The sequence below is a fragment of the Mustela erminea genome, chromosome 4 (genome assembly GCF_009829155.1).
Source record: "Mustela erminea isolate mMusErm1 chromosome 4, mMusErm1.Pri, whole genome shotgun sequence".
NCBI lineage: Eukaryota > Metazoa > Chordata > Mammalia > Carnivora > Mustelidae > Mustela > Mustela erminea.
The window spans coordinates 49,532,735-49,547,997 of NC_045617.1; the positions used below are offsets into that span (position 1 = coordinate 49,532,735).

Below are 15,263 nucleotides of genomic sequence, written 5' to 3' on the forward strand. Positions count from 1 at the left end.
GCCTGGAATTTAGCTGACCTAGGCTTGATTCTTGCCCCTACCACTTACTACTTTAGTATTTCCTAGTGGATTCTTTCATTTCTCTGAATCTGTTTCTTCAGGTATAACAATGAATAACACCCATCTAGAATCAGCAATGAAGATGGAATGAGATTACATTGCCTAGCACATTGCTAGTGCAGAATGAATGTTAGTTTCATTCTCAGCTGTCCTTGAGTGCTAGCAACCTTCATTTGACTCCTTGGAGAGAGACGTTTGTTCTTTCACCTAAACACAGCATGTTTCTTCACCCTTTATAGCTATTTCCTTTAAAAGTACTCCACCAATGCGCTTATTAAACTACGTAATATTAACTCTAATGGAGTCAGTAATAACCAGTGAACTATTTTAACGAAGAGTATTAGCAGATTTAAACTGATGTTATTTAAGTGCACTTAGGTATTACTCATCTATTTTTCACTAACAGACGATTCCTATCTTCTACTTTCTATACAGAAAATTGCATTTAATTACAGTATTGTTTAGGTGGGTTAGTCTGTAACTTGAAGTGAAAGATATTGACAGGATAAAATGAAAGCTTTGAAATAGGGCAAAATTGGGAAAACGAGGTCAGGCCAGAAACAGAATTACCATAATTCATGGTGAGAGGACTGATTACAATGCATTTGCCTTCAAGATTTAGATACTCTGCAGAATGGAGGTAAAGCCCAGTTTTCAAGAAATTACCAATGGCGAAAAAAGCGGGGTGCGGTGTTAAGCCATCTGAGTAATCAGAACCTTTACAATTGCTTAAAATAGCCTTCACCGAAGAGAGCATTTTCTTTTTACTTTCCCTGCCTCCCGCAATTAATGCCGTTTAACGCAGTTTTTTAAAAGGGAAAATGCCATACTGCAATTCTCAATAGGTTACTGACATGCATCATGACATTTACTTTTTTTTTTTTTTAATGTGCAAGTCTCTCAAATGTCATTCCACCTCAAACCCTTTCCAAAACCTTAAAAAACCCACTTTCAAGCCAAACTTGCTGCGCGTTCGTTAATTACAAAGGTCAGGACCTCAAGGAAGGACCTACTTAGTACACTAACTCCACCAACTCCTGAAAACAATCTCGGTGCTAAGACCGAGAAGTAACTAGCTATTTGTTTATAATTAATTTCTTCCTAATTTAAAATCAATTGATTTCCAAGAAGGATTCAAAACAGTTTTCAACGTTTTCCATCACGCATTTGCCAATTTCTACAACTCATTACACCAACCCTCTTTCCCCTCCGCCCACATGCTCCCCGAACCATCCAAGGCCCTTGAAGCGGTGCGGTCGCGTGTCTCCCGGCACTGCCCACGGAAGCCAGGCGTGCCCCGCAGAGCTTGGGCGGGAACCACTTCCCCACTCCGGGCTGCCGCTACAACTGAAGCGGTCAACCAATGGCTGCCTTCTCCCGTACTCATTGTCCCGCCTTCCAGTTCCACTGACCCCAATAGGAATGGTTGTCTCGTGCCGGAGGCCAATGGGAGATTGGGGGCGGGAATCATTGGCTGCAGTCTTGCCGCAGTGCAGTATGGTCCTCTGTCTCCGTTACCCTGGTGCTGAAGTCGGCGCGTCGCCGCCGCCAGGGAACTACGGTCCCCGCCCCTAACCTGGCCCTGTGTTCAAACTTCCCGCACCCCGGCAACCTTGGCTCCCGCCCCTCAATCTTCGCAGCAACCCGGCACCCACTCTTGGGCGGCTAGACGGGGAGTTTGTTCCGCGGAGAGAAGGCAAGGAGGCGGGACGCCGCGTCGAATCTGAGGAGGGGCCGGGGCGGGTTGGGGGTGGGCTTTTGGCGTGGGCGTGGAGACTGGGGAGTTCGGGGTGCGAAGTGAGATTGGGACTGGAGCGTGGGGGGCTGGCTATTCGTGGATGGAGGTACGAGAGTGGAGCTGTTAAAGCGGGGAGGATGAGCGGATTAAGGATAGGGAGGGTTTGGGGACGCGGGGAGAGCAGAGTCCTAAGCAAAGAAGTGAGGAGCACGGCAGCCGGGAAAGGACGAGGAGGAGGGGAGGTTGGCTACAGGTGGGGGATTGGGAGGTTAGGGGGAGACGAAGTTATAGAAGGTTTGATTATTTGTTGGAATCGAGAAAAGGGGGAAGGGAGCTCGTTGCAGGAGGATCTAGAGATAGGGTTAGGAATTACTAGGAAACCCTAGAGGCCTGTGGAGACTGAAAATGGCAAAGGAGGGACAGAGCCGAGAAGGGGAAGGAGACTGTGAAACTTTCGGTATCTCTGGGATAACTGGAGATTAAAGACGGTTTGGTTAAAGCGGAAAGGCCCATTTATCCTGGCTGTGAAATTTTTACATGTCCACCAAGGCTGGGATGAGAGGAAAGATGTTTGGCAAAAAATGCGCCAGGTGAGTCGGAGTGCTCTGGTTGGTGTTCTGCGTGGGCAGGACCAAAAGGATACAGTGTTTCGCGGTGGTGAAGACCATGGGCCAGGTTCACCTGAGTTTAAACCCCCTCTCATTCACTTTGTGACCTTGGACAAATTACTAATATCAATTAGTAACAAATTGTTGGCTAGTAACAAGGGGCATATATATTTTTTTCCATTTGGGAATGGGAATAGTAGATACTGTTGTGAGGATTAATTTCTTGTGGTGTTCCTACCTATAATGAGATAACTGAAGAAAAAATTGGATGGTTCTCTTCAAGTGGATTTGTTCTTGAAATTTTGTTTGTGTGAGCAGTTCGATGGGCTGCAATTACTGGAGATTTTCTTAATCCTTTTGCTTGTTGGATCCTCCTCTGAAATTCTGAAGAACGTTTTGGCTCCTCTCCATTGGAAAGTACACTTGGGCACAAACATTTTTATGCTGGTTCTTTACCATCAACTTGGATTAAAAATATCTTTGAGATTAAAAGTCACCATTTAAGTGATTTTTATGTATTTATCTTTTTTGGCAGGAGGGGTCTACATGCAGTTTTGAAAAAAGGGTACAGTTCTGGACATTATTTATTATGTTATTTTAATTCATGTTTTCAAGTTATAGTTCCACATTTGAATTTTATATTACAAATATATACAAATAGAGAATCATTTTAAATATCAAAAAGTAGTTGGTGATTTTTGGAAAAGATTTTTCTTTTTTTTTGTCAGCATCACATCTTTCCTATTAAGCATTCATGGAATAGCAGACACAGAAGTCCATTAGAAGATGCTACTTTTGGGATGCCTGGGTGGCTCAGTTGGTTAAGCTTCTGATTTCAGCTCAGGTCATGATCTCCAGGTGGGGAGATCAAGCCCTGCATCACGCTCTGGCCTGGGCATGGAGCCTGCTTGATTCTCTCTCTCCCTCTGTTCATCTCCGCCCCCCCCCCCCGCCCCGCCCCCAAAGAAGATTCTGCTCTTTCACCGGGTTCTTCTTCTGCCTGTTGTTACTGATCTTCTTTGCTTCTTTGTGGATGCTCCTCCTTCTCTGCTCACCAGTATTGCGTTTCCTCATAATTTAGTCTTCTGCCTTCTCTTCACTCTGTTCTTTTTTTGGCTGAGTTCATCTTCAGGCTTCTGGTCATCTTGGCTTCCACCATCTATATTTTATTAATGCACAATCAGTTTTTGTCTCTGTCCTGGAACTCTTGAATTAGTTCTAAATTTATATAGCTAAATTTTCATGTTTCCACATAGATTTCTTACAGGCATCCTAAACTCGATGTATCTAATATGAAACCATCACCTTTCTCCACCAGACCTGTCCTATTGAATGGTACCATATTTACCCAATTTTTTAAGACCAAAACCTTGAAATTCATTTTCTGAATTTGGAAGAATTTTGAATTCTCTGTTCTCATAGTCCACATATAATCTGTCATCAAGTTCAGTTTGTTTTATTTGATAAACATTTCTTAATTCTATACTCTACATCTCTAGTTACCCTCTGTTAGTTCAAAGCTCTATCACTTGTCACCTGATTTCAAGACCAGCTGTTTTTCTGCCTTCAGCCTTATTGGGCCTCCAGTTCTTGGGCTGGAGAAGGTCTTTGTAAATGTGGATCTGATCATTTTAATCCTACTGAAGATCCTTTTTTTCTAACCAACTTCTTTGTATGATATAAAGATCCTTCTTGTAACAGTCTCTTCCACTTGATCCAGTCTCCTTTATTACTTTAATCACTACCCTCCAGCCAGTGCAGTCATTCTAAACCAGCATTGTCTAAAAGAAATATAATGTGAATCATATACATAATTTAAAACATTTTTTCAGTAGTCACAGGAAAATACAAACAGGTGAAATTAATTTTAATAGTATATCTTATTTAAACCAGTACATCCAAAATAATATTTTAACGTGATGAATATTTATTTTTATTATTATTTTTTAAATATTTTATTTATTCACTTGACAGAGATCACAAGTAGGCAGAGAGGCAGGCAGAGAGAGGGGGGGAAGCAGGCTCCCCGCCGAGCAGAGAGCCCAATGTGGGGCTCGATCCGACGACCCCGAGATCATGACCCAAGCTGAAGGCAGAGGCCCAGCCTACTGAGCCACCCAGGCACCCCTAACGCGATGAATATTTAAAAATATATTCAAGTAGATAGTTTATGGTTTTTTTTTTTCTTATGTACTGAGTTTTCAAAATCCCATGTGTATTTTACACTTAACAGCATATCTCATTTCTCACTAGGTACATTTCACGTTTTCAGTAGCCACTGTTTGAATAGCACAATTGCATACTTTTTGCAGTTTGATTATATGCCTCACCTATCTCATGCCTTTTACTTTTGCACATGCTGCTTTCTTTTCCTGAAATAGACTCTTCTGTCATGAACTGTGTTCTTTTAGTAACCTCATCTTCCATTATCCACCCCCTGCACCAAAAAAAAAAAATCAACCCCCAAACACCCATACTTGTGTTTAGCCTCAGGTAATACCTAAAGACTTAATTTAGGCATTATTTCCTCTGGAATTCTTTCCGATTTCCCTCTGTCCTCTCAATCTTAGTTTTAAGTGTACTTAGCCTACTTTACTTCTTTTGTCATTAGTACTCATACTCTTGCATTATCTTTTTCTTCCTGCGTTGGAGTTTCTGAATGGTAAGTTGTATCTTATTTTTTGTATCTCCATTCATAGTTTAGTGCCTGACATAGTAGGTGTTCAGTAAAGGCCTTATACATGTATGAATGAATATTCTGTGATGTGTTCATTTGACTGACTACACTTTGGGAATGCATATTGTAGTTAAGATGCTTTAATTTGAACCACTGTTTCAAAATGCCGTTTAAATGAAGCTGATTATGCCTTAAATTTTAAGTCTAGCATATGCTGTGCTCTGCCCTAGAGTCCAGAAAACTATATTTAAAATCTAAACATAGTTTGATTTTAAAGCAGGAGTAGGTGTTGTGTAAATAAAGGTAGAATTAAAAAATGCTTAGGAATATAGTGGAACATATCAGTAGAAGGGTAGAAAAATGACTTGGCTTTATCTGTTTCTAATAATTTTTTCTCCTTTGTAAGAGAGAATTAGTTGCAGTTTTATGCAACAAGATTGTTTTTAATTTTGTCTCATCTTCAGTTATTTATATTCCTTTTTGAGGAGAGAAATCTTCTTATTTATACCTTTCTCTCTTAGTTTATTTTTATTTTACTTATCTAGTTGCTTGTTTTGAGTTCTTTTGCTGGCAGCAGAGGTGGCCAGGCAGCAATGTTTTATACAAAGAAGCTGAACACAAGATATGAACAGTTCTTTGATTTTATATAGTTTTTTTCCTTAAAACTAAGAACCTTTATTCAAGTTTTGTAAATCAGATAATTATTATGCTATTCCATATATAGTAAGCTTTTCAGCTTAGATCTAGTTTTGATTCATTTGAAACAATATAAAAGGGACATTCTGGTACTGAAGTGGCTTATGGTCATCTTTTTTCTGACCTTTTACATGCGAACTATACTATTTAGGACTTTTTAGAAGTTTATTTTTGGATGAAAAATGACATGTTAGATTTGCTAGTTTTCTAGCATTGCCATGGTAGCACTCCTGGCTATTTTTAGAAAATAAACAATTCTTAGGAATTGAAATTGGGCAAGACTTGTAGTTTTTCTTTTTTGCTTTTATGTAGTTACCCTCTTACAGATAGGGGTGACAGATGAACCAACTGTTAGTTGATTTACTCCCCATCAAAAGGAATTAGCTTAAATTAGCTGGAAAACTGTACATGGAATATAGATTTTCAGTGTTCTGTTAATCTAGGTAACTTTTTTCATTTAAGAGAAAATAATATTTATTCATTTAGTAATATTGTGACCATATTAGTCAAATGGAAAATATTATTCTAAGTACAGGTGAAATTTATTTTGTCTGAAGCCATATTAGTTCATCTCAGTTATTTAAAATTAACTGAGTTAGAATATTCCAACTTTACTGTGGTAATGGCTCTGAGCAGACCTTTTTGATTTGCTAACTTTTCTCCCTTCTAAGGAATTTTAGAGATTTAAGTAAGTCTTACTTACTTAAAAGTTATTTAAAAGAGGGAAAATTTAACACTTCGTTTGAAACAGGAAGATAAACTTTATAGAATGAAATTATTAATGTTCTATTTGGAATAGCTTTATAGAATAATCATTCAGTCCATAAAAAATTAGTGAGTGGTGTTGTTACCATGGTGAACTAGGCAGACAAGATTTCTGGTCTTACAGGTTTTCTATTTAGTAGGAAGAGAAAGATGAATGTAAGATTATTTCTAATAGTATCAAGGTCTATGAAGAAAATAAAACAGTAATTAAGATAGAGTGACTGGGCTTACTTTAATAGAAATGTTAGGATAGCCATCTTTGAGAAGTTGACATTTGTGCTGAGAGCAGGAGGAAGAGAAGAAGCAAAGTTCTAAGAAGGACCTCTTAGGGTTAAAGGATGAAGCAAGTCCAAAGTCTGTGAGTTGGCAAAAGGTTGGCATGTTGGAGGCAACAAAGAAGGCCACTTTAGCTGAAAAAATATATAAGTGGCATGAGATAAGGATGGAGAAGTAGGCTGAGGGGTTAGATCTTGTATGAGTTTGAAGAGTATTAAGCAGGAGGGCAATGCTATCTGCTTCTGTGTCATAGCTTACTCTGTGGAAGCAAGGATAAAAGCAGGTATCACTAGGAGACAATTGCAGAAGTTCAAGTGAAAAAAGATGGTGGCTTGGTCTAGGGCAGTAGCAGTGGGAATGATAAAAAATAATGTGGAATGTATTTTGGGAGATAAAACCAATTGGTTTCACAGATGGCTTGGATGTGGGATGTGAGGTTAAGAAGGAATCCAGGATGATCCTTAGATTTGCGACAGGAGTTAATTTAGTAGATGGAAGTGCCATTTAATGAAATTAGAAAAATAGGAAAGAGTGGGGATAGAAAGAGGACAAATTATGATTTTGGCTTTGGACATACAATGATTTTTGGATACCCAGATAGAGTTGTCACATATGAAGGTGGATATGTGAATCTGGAAGTCAGAGTAAATGAAGCCTAGATGAGACCATCTAAGGAGAGAGTGTAGATGAAGAAAAGAGAGCCAATATGTGGTGCCTTGGGTTTTCCAACATTTAGATAAGGAAGAGGAGGCAGATTCAACAAAGTAGAGATAACATTCTAGATTATAGATTACTCTTCAAAAGAGATTTATTGGAAAATTAGAATAAAGCAACTGGGTCATAGATGTATTAGGACATCTATGGGATGTATATCTCCCAAAATACATTCCACATATCAAGCCACAGCTTTATTACAGCCTCTTTGTTGGTAGGAATGATCCTGTGCAGAGTACAGTAGCAGGGGCACAGTCCTGAGATGGAGAGAAGATATGGGAAGGGAGACAGGTGAAAGGTGAAAGGTTTAGCTCTGAAAAGGAACAGAAATGCTTCTTCAGTTTTAGTGGCAGGAAGGCAACAATATTGATAGATGCAAATGGAGATGATTTCAAAGATGAGGTAGTTTTCATCTGATTGTTGAGACTGAAATACCTAATGGGATACTCAACCAAGAGAAAACTTGTACAGGGATACCTTGTTTAATTGGACTTTGATTTATTGTGCTTCGGAGAAATTGCATTTTTTTTTTTAACAATTTGAGTGGTGGCAATCCTGCATTGAGCAAGTCTGTTGGCGCCATTTTCGTCCAATAGCATTTGTTCACTTTCTGTGTCACATTTTCTAAATTCTCATAATATTTCAGACTTTTTTGATATAGTATTTCTTATGGTAATCTCTGATTAGTTGGTTATCTTTGATGTTACTGTTGTAATTGTTTTGGGGTGCCATGAACTGCATCCATATAAGACAGTGGACTTAATTGATAAATGTGTGCATTCTGACTCCTCCACCAACCAGCCATTCTCCCTCTCTCTCCTTGTCCTTGGGCCTTTCTATTCCCTAAGAAACAGGATGGAAATTAGGCCAATTAATAACCCTGTGATGGCCTGTAAGTGTTCAAGTGAAAGTCAGACATTTCTCACTTTAAATCAAAAGCTAGAAATGATGTAAGCTTAATAAGGAAGGCATGTTGAAAGCCAAGAAAAGCCAAAAGTAGACCTGTGCATCAAACAGCCAAGTTGCAAGTGCAAAGAAAAGTTCTTTAAGGAAATTAAAAGTGCTACTGAAGTGAACACATACAGTAAGATAAGGAAATGAAAACAGCTTTATTGCTGATGTGGATAAGTTTTGGTGGTCTGGGTGGAAGATCAAACCAGCCCCAACAGTCTCGTAAGCCAAAGCCTATTCCGGAGTACAGCCCAAGCTCCCTTCAGTTGTATGAAGGCTGAGAGAAGTGAGGAAGCTGCAAAAGAAAACTTTTGCAGCCTTGGAAGCTGCAAGAACTTGGTTTATGAGGTTTAAGGACAGAAATCATCCCAGTAACGTCAAAGTACAAAGTGAAGCAGTAAGTGCTGTTGTAGAAGCTACATCAAGTTATCCAGAAGATCTGTCTCAGATAATAAAGATGGTTCCTTCTCCAAACAACGGATTTTCAATGTAGACACAGCAGCCTTCTAGGAAGGCTTCTGTGGAAGCCTTCTATGGAAGAAGATGTCATCTAGGACTTTGATAGCTACAAAGGAGAAGTCAGTGCTTGTCATCAAAGCTTCAAAGGACAGACTGACTCTCGTGTGGGCTAATGTAGCTGGTGACTTTAAGTTGAACCGGTGTTCATTTACCATTTCAAAAATTCTAGAGCTATTTGAAGCATTATGCTGAATCTGTTCTGCCTGTACTCTACAAATACAAAACAAAGCTTGGATGACAGCACATGTGTTTACAACATGGTTTACTGAATTTAAATTTTAAGCCCACTGTTGAGGTCTAATGCTCAGGAAGGAGAAAAAAAAAAATCCTTTCAAAATATTACTGCTCATTGACAACACAACAGATCACCCAAAAGCTGATGGAGATATATAGTGAGATTTATGTTGTTGTCATGCCTGCTTACACAGCATCTATTCTGCAGCTTGTAGATCAAGGAGTGATTTTGACTTTCAAGTTCTCTTATTTAAGAAATATGTAGCTGCCATAGGTAATGATTCCTCTGATGGATCTGGGCAAAGTAAATTGAAAACTTTCTGGAAAAGATTCACCATTCTAGATGCCATTAAGAACATTTGTGATTTGTGGGAAGAGGTGAATATATTCATATTAATGGCAGTTTAGAAAAAGTTGATTCCAACACTCATGGGATGACTTTGAGGGTTTCAAGACTTCAGTGGGAGAGGTAACCATAAATGTGGTGGCAATAGCAAGAGAACTAGAAGTGGAGCCTGAAGATATGACTGCATTACTGTAATGTCATGATCAAACTTGAACAGAAGAGTTGTTGTGTCTTATGGATGCACAAAGAAAGTGGTTTCTTGGGATGGATTCTCCTGGTAAAGATGCTGTGAAGATTGTTGAAGTGACAAGAAAGGATTTAGAATATTATAGAAACTTAGTTGACAAAGCAGTGGCAGGATTTTAGAGGACTGACCCCAATTCTGAAAGTTCTTCTGTGAGTAAGTGCTTTCAAACAGCTTTGCATGCTACAGAAAAATTGTTCGTGGAAGGAAGAGTCAATCAATGAGACAAACTTTATTGTCTTATTTTAAGAAATAACCACAGCCACCTAGCTTTCAGCAATCATCACCCTGATCAGTCAGCAGCCATCAACACTGTGGCAAGGCTCCACCAGCAAAAAGATTACAACTCACTGAGAGCTCAGATGATGATTAACATTTCTTAATTCTTAGCAATGAAGCATTTTTAAATTAAGGTATGTACATTTTTTTAAAACAATGCTCTTACACAGTTACACAGTTAGTAGACTATCATATGGTATGGTTCAAATATTCATATGCATTGGGAAACCAAAAAATTCATTTGACTATTTTTATTGTAGTCTGCTTTATTGCAATATTAACTTTATTTTGGTGGTCTGGAACTAAACCTGCAATATCTCTGAGGTGTGCCTGGATCCATTTCAAGGCTTATTAACTTAATTCTGTCACCTTAGGTAAATTGTACTCTTGGGCAAGTCAGTTTTTTTTTCTGGGTATTAGTTTCCTTATTTTATTCAGAGAAAAAAGTGATTCCTCAGGGTTCCTTCAATTGCAAAGTTGGTATGTTAAGCTACAGTACTTATTTTTATTTGCATACACACACACACACACACACACACACACACACACACATATTTTTTAATTGAGGTTCAAATGACACACGTTACATTAGTTTTAAGCATACAGCATAGGGATTTAACTCTATAGGTTATGCTATGCTTATTGTAAGTGAGGCTACTGTTACTACCAATGCACCAGTTTACATTCCTGCCACCAGTGTGTGGTGGTGTGTCCCTCACCAGTGTGAGGCATTCCTCCACATCCTCTTCAGCATTTGTAATTTCTTTTTTTTTTTTTTTTAAAGATTTTATTTATTTATTTGATAGAGATCACAAGTAGTCAGAGAGGCAGGCAGAGAGAGGGGAAGGGAAGCAGGCTCCCCGCCAAGCAGAGAGCCAGATGCAGGACTCAATCCCAGGACCCCGGAATCACGACCTGAGCTGAATGCGGAGGCTTTAACCCACTGAGCCACCCAGGTGCCCCAATTTATTCTTTTTTTTGATACTAACTGTTCTGAATGGTGTGAGTTGATACCTTATCGTGGTTTTGATTTGCATTTCCCTGATGATTAGTGATTTTGAGCATCTTTTCTTTTGTCAGTTGGCTATCTGTATGTCTTCTTTGGAAAAACGTCTATTAAGGTTTTCTGCTTAGTTTTTAATTGGATTGGGTTTTTTTTTTTTTTTTTTTGGTGTTGAGTTGGATAAGTTCTTTATATATTTTGAATAGTAACCCTTTAGCAAATGTACTAGGTTGCCTTTTTGTTTATGGTTTCTTTTGCTGGGCAAAATTTTAATTTTGGTGGAATCCCAATAGTTTAGTTTTGCTTTTTTGTTTTCCTAGCCGAGGAGAAATAATCTAAAAAACGTTCCTAAGGTCTATATCAAAGAGATTACTGCCTATATTCTTTTAGGAGTTTTATGGTTCCAGGTCTCACATTTAGGTCTTTAATTATTGTGAGTTTATTTTTTTGTTTAGTTTAAGAAAGTGGTATAGTTTCATTCTTTTGCATGTTGCTGTTCAGTTTTCCCAGCACCATTTAATGAGAAGGATATCTTTCCCATTATATATTCTTATCTTCTTTGTCATAGATTAGTTGACCACGCAAGGGTGGGTTTATTTCTGGGCTCTCTGTACTGTTCCATTGATTTATGTGTCAATTTTTGTACCAGTACTCTCTGGGATTGTGATACGCCCATCTTTTTTCTTCTTGAAATTGCTTTGGCTGTTCTTTTTACTTGTATCTTCTGTCTTTGTACTTCTATACAAATTTTAGGATTACTTGTACTAGTTATGTAAGAAATATTACTGGTATTTTGATAGAGTTTGCATTGAATCTGTAGATTGCTCTGAGTAGTATGGACATTTAAACAATATTGGGGCACTACCCCAACTGGGTAGCTCAGTGGATTAAGCCTCTGCTTTCGGCTCAGGTCATGATCCCTGGGTCCTGGGATTGAGCCCCACACTGGGCTCTCTGCTCACCAGGGAGCTTGCTTCCCCCTCTCTGTCTGCCTGCCTCTCTGCCTACTTGTGATTCTCTCTTTCTCTATCAAATAAATAAATAAAATCTTAAAAAAAAACCCAATATTATTCTAACCCATGAGCATGGTATATCTTTCCATTTGTTTGTGTCATCTTCAGTTTTTTTCCTCAGAGTTTAATAGTTTTGAGAGTAGAGTTCTTTCACGTTCTTGGTTAAGTTTATTCCTAAGCATTTTGTTATTTGTGGAACAATTGTAAATGGAATTTAAAAAAATTTCTCTTTCTGCTGCGCTGTTATTAATGTATAGAAATGCAACAGATTTCTGTGTATTAATTTTGTATCCTGCACCTTTATTGAATTAATGTATTCTAATAGTGTTTTGGTGGAGTCTCTAGGGTTTTATATATATAGTATCATTATCTACAGTTATTGACTGTTTTCCTTTTTCCTTTACCAGTTTGGATGCCTTTTCTTTAATGTTTTTGTCTGATTGAGGTGGCTAGGACGTCCAGTGTCATTTTGAGTAAGAATGGCAAGAGTGGACATCCTTGTCATGTTCCTGATGTTGGAGGAAAAGTTTTCAATTTTTCATCATTGAATATACTGTTAGCTGTGGGTTTGACATATATTGCCTTAATTATGTTGCAGTATGTTTTCTGTCAGCCCACTTTGTTGACAGTTTCGCTCAGTAGATGGATTGAATGGATTTTGAATTTTGTCACATGTTTTTTCTGCATCTGATGAGATGATCATATGATTTTTATCCCTCTGTTATGTGGTGTGTCATGTTGATGGTTTGTAGTTGATGAAATGTTGTGGTGTTCCTGCAGTAAATCCCACTTAATGGTACTGAATTATTCTTTTAGTGTATTATTGAATGTAGTTTGCTAATATTTTGTTGACATTTTGCGTCTATGTTCATTAGGCATATCGGCTTATAGTTTTCTTTTTTTGGTATTATCTTTGCTTTTAGTATCAACATAATGCTGACCTTGTAGAATGTATCTGGAAGCTTTCCCTCCTCTTCTATTTTTGAAATAGTTTGAAGAAAACAACTATTCTTTACTTTTGTTTTGTTTTTATTTAAATTCCAGTTAGTTAACATACAGTGTAATATTAGTTTAGTTGTACAGTATAGTGATTCAGCACTTCCATACAACACCTAGTGCTTAATCACAACAGGTACACTTCTTAGTCCCCATCACCTTTTAACCCATTCCCCCACCCACCTCTCCTCTGGTAACCATTAGTTTGTTCTCTATAGTTAAGAGTTTATTTCCTGGTTTGCCTCTCTTTTTTCCCCCTAAGCTCTTTTGTTTTGTTTCTGAAATTCCACATTTGAGTGAAATCATATGGTATTTGTTTTTATCTGACTTATTTTGTTTAGTGTAATACTTTCTTGTTTCAGTCACACCATGGCAAACGCCAAGACTTCTCTTTGATAGCTGAGTAATATTACATTATACACCCCCCACACACACATCTTTTCCCATTCATCAGTCCATGAATATTTGGGCTGTTTCCATAGTTTGGCTATAGTAGATAATGCAGCTATAAATAATCAGGGTAAAAAATAGTTTTCTTTTTTTTTTTTTTTTTTGTATTCTTTGGTAAATACCTAGTAGTACAATGGCTGGATCATAAGGTAGATTTTTTTGTTTTTCATTTTTTGTTTTGAGAAAGAGTGGGGATAGGGAGGAGCGAAGGGACAGGGGGAGAGAGAATTTTAAGCAGGCTCCAGTGTCTTAACACAGAGCCCAACATAGGGCTCAGCCTCATGACCCTGAGATCATGACCTGTGCCAGAATCAAGAGTTAGACACTTAACTGATTAAGTCATCCAGGTGCCCCAGGTAGTTCTATTTTTAACTTTTTGAGGAATGTCCATAGTGTTTTCCACAGTGGCTGTACCAGTTTGCAGTCCCACTAGTAGAGCAAGAGTGTTCCCTTTTTTCTACAACCTCACCAACACCTGTTGTTTCTTGTGCTTTTGATTTTAGCCATTCTGACAGGTGTGAGGTGACATCTCATTGTAGTTTTGATTTATATTTCTCCTAATGATCAGTGATATTGAGCATCTTTTCATGTGTCTGTTGGCCATCTATATGTCTTTGGAAAAATGTCGAGAATAGGTGTTCTTTAAATGTTTGGTAGAATTCACCTGTGAATTTATCTGATCCCAGATTTTTGTTCTTGGGAGTTTTGTGAGTACCAATTCAATTTCTTACTAATAATCAGGTGTTTAGGGTACTGTCTGTAGATGAGACATCACAGCACATTTCTGAAAGAGGAAAAGCGTAATGATAGATGAAACACATTGAAACAGAGAAAGCTGTGTCTGAAAACATTCAGGAGGAAACTACAGCAAAGAAAGATTCAGTTATATCTAAAAGAATCTCAGAACATCTTAGAATTTGAAAAGTCAGGGAGAAAGGATAATTGAAAATGGGAAGGAAGAATAGTTGAAAAACTGTGTAATAGTTATGCTTCCTTTCCTACCCAGTCCCATATACAGTGACTCAGTGTAATAGTCCCTGCCTTTCACCATTCCCTTTCTTTGCTGTCAAAAAATACAGAAGCAATTTCTTAAGAAAATCAAAATAAAGACAACCCTAAAAGAGAAATAGAGTTGCCATGGTGGATATTTGTATCTGAAGATTATCCCTTGTAATTCTAGCTTTTTAGGATCCCCCTGGAAAATGGCTGATTCTCTGCTATTCATCCTAAAGCAAAGTGTGCATGTCAGGAAGCCTTATTTATAAATACCTGTTTTCCATTTATTCTTTTTCTTTCTTTTTCCTTTTTAAAATATCAATGGACAACCAAAAATTACCTTCAAAGAAATAAAACCATATATAAATAAGAAAATCACCGTGTGAGACGGAGGTCCTAGATCAGGAGATAGTGTTCTCAGAGGAATGAAAATATATTCCATCAGTAAATCAGGAACAGGATAGTTATTTAAAAAACCAGAACGAGAAAGAATTCTTGGGAATTAAGGTGTTTGCACAAAGTAAATAAAAACACAACAATCCTGGATAGTTAAAAGATAAGTTGAGTGAAAATAGAAATACCGAGAGAACAGTTTGTTATTTAGCCAGTAGAAATCTCAAAAAGAATAAATAGGAAAGCCAGTTATCAGAAAAATAACATAAACATTTCTAGTGCTTAAAGGTACTTGTTTCAATATT

General features: G+C 37.9%; 1 protein-coding gene across 2 annotated transcripts in view; it reads left to right on the forward strand.

The window, feature by feature from the left end:
- The first annotated feature begins 1,800 nt into the window (after positions 1-1,800).
- The window catches only part of LCA5 (lebercilin LCA5), a 63,168-nt gene continuing 49,705 nt past the window's right edge, over positions 1,801-15,263 (forward strand). The window contains exon 1 of one of the 2 annotated variants that reach the window (XM_032339216.1): positions 1,801-1,904. The gene's annotated coding sequence lies outside the window, so the exon portion shown is untranslated. The remainder of the gene's footprint in view (positions 1,905-15,263) is intronic. The other variant, XM_032339217.1, reaches the window with a different exon arrangement.